At 33.0% G+C, this 2,282-nt stretch overlaps 1 pseudogene; it reads left to right on the top strand.

Moving 5' to 3' along the window:
* The first annotated feature begins 325 nt into the window (after window positions 1-325).
* LOC110011471 lies at window positions 326-1,878 on the top strand (annotated as a pseudogene).
* The last annotated feature ends 404 nt before the right edge of the window (window positions 1,879-2,282 follow it).

A 2,282-nucleotide genomic window follows, 5' to 3' on the forward strand; every position in this document is an offset into this window, starting at 1 on the left:
CTGATACCACTATAGAGTGACAACCTCAGGATCCTAATTGACCAGTGTACCAATGATTGGAGTACAAAACTCCTTAATACAAATCGATATTACTCAAAATTAATGATAATAAGAAAGTAATGCGAACAAATCTTAAAAATCACAAATCTGTAGAAGTAAGCTCAGTTTTAGCAATATCCCACAACCCAAACACAAAAATGGTTGTTCACAAAGAACACTTTTCCCACGATTGCTCCACCTTCAACCGTACGCCACAAAGTTCTAATCTCTCTGAAGTTGCTATTAAATAACCAGAGAAAACAAGGAAAAATTTGTAACCAAAAACATGACTTCGTTGCCCCGCCTCAAATATAAAAAAAACATAACGTCATCATCTTCCTCAACATCTTCGTTTTGCAACTCAGTAGCAGTGGTAGTCTCCATCTCCACAAACTGGACATTCTTGACAGTTAAGAAGGAGTTCGAACGCTGGTATGAGATAAAGAAATCAAAGGACAATCTTGGTCCTACTAGTGTAAGTGAAGATCCGAGTAGAAGAGGTAGGGCTAAAAACATTCATAGATGGAGGAGTCGTGAAAATTTGATCTATAGAAATGCCGATCATTTATTTGGCGTCAAAGACATTCGGAATTTCAACTTTGATTATACTTTTTTAGTTAGGGATAGTAATGGAGACTATTATTCTATTTATTTTTGTTTTGAAAATCATATTTTTTAGATTGACAACAATCATTCTTTACTGAGTGAACTCTTCTTTTAGTTATTGCAATTCTAACTCTATGAATAATGGATCTTCGAGTGACGATTCCTTATATAATCGTTACATGTACGATACTCAATCTTGTAGGAATAATCACATTACTAGGTGCATTGACAATTGTCTTCATTCTCAAATCTCTATTGATACGTCCATTGTAAGTGATAGTTAAATTTCTAGGTGCGCTATTTATAAATGGAGAATCGACTAGTAGTGAAAGTGGAAGGTCCAATGTAGAAACCCACGTGAAGAGTAGTGATTTAACTCTAGGAGAAAGGACTAATGATCTCGATGCAACTCAAAATTACAGGACTTTGTGGATTCAATGTGAAAATTTTTATAGATTAAATTATATAAAAAAAATTAAATAAAAATGAATACTTGTGAACAATGTGGATATCATTTGAAAATGAGTAGTTTAGAAAGAATCGAAGTTTTGATCGATCCTGATATTTGGGATCTTATGGATGAAGATATGTCTCTCTCGATACCAATGAATTTCATTCGGAGAAGGAGCCTTATAAAGTTCATAGTGATACTTATCAAAGTAAGACAGGATTAAGTGAGGTTGTTCAAACAGGCGTAGGTCAACTAAATGAAATTTCCATAGCAATTGAAGTTATGGATTTTGAGTTTATGGGGGGTAGTATGGGACCCATAGAAGGCGAGAAAATTACCCGTTTGATTGGGTATGCTTTCAATCAGTTTCTACCTCTTATTGTAGTGTGCGCTTGGGAGAGGGGTGCGTGTAAGAAGGAAATTTTCGCTTGATGCAAATGGCTAAATATTCTTTTGGCTTATATTCTTATCAATCAAATAAAAAGTTATTTTATGTACCAATCCTTACATCTTCTACTACTGGTAGGGTAACTACTAGTTCTGGTATGTTGGGAGATATCATTATGATGAACTCAATTCGTACATTGCATCTGCTGGTAAAGAGTAATTGAGTAAACATTGAATCAAACAGTATTTGAAAGTTCACAAGCGGCTGAATATTTATTCAAGAAGGGCTTATTTGACATAATCGTACCACATAATCTTTTAGAAAGTATTATGAGTGGGTTATTTAATTCCACGCTTTCTTTATTTTGAAGTCAAATTCAAGTAGAGCACACTAAGTTCAATTATAGCAAATAAGTAGTTAGCTTATTCAAATCAAAGAAGATAAGAATGGAGTTTTCTTTGGTGACCTAAGATCTAATTGTAGAAAGAATAAAAAATTGTGGATAACTCTCCGTTTCTAATTTTTTTCACCTAGATTCTTGATAACTAATTAATAGGTCTCTACCAACAACATAAAATCGTAAGATCTCTTTTTTGTGAAAGTAGGCAAATAAAAATGAATTTCGTCTCAAGTATACAATTACAATCAAATTTAAATATAGAAAAAATAGATATATAGTTTTTTATTCTTCTCCATCTCCCAAAAAACCCATTTCCACTTAAATCCCGGTTGTGTTGCAACCTAACAAATCTTTTGATAATTTGTAAGAAACTCTTTGAGAAGATACAAGATTTAAAA

Source organism: Sesamum indicum, unplaced genomic scaffold (assembly GCF_000512975.1).
Source record: "Sesamum indicum cultivar Zhongzhi No. 13 unplaced genomic scaffold, S_indicum_v1.0 scaffold00450, whole genome shotgun sequence".
Classification (NCBI taxonomy): Eukaryota; Viridiplantae; Streptophyta; class Magnoliopsida; order Lamiales; family Pedaliaceae; genus Sesamum; species Sesamum indicum.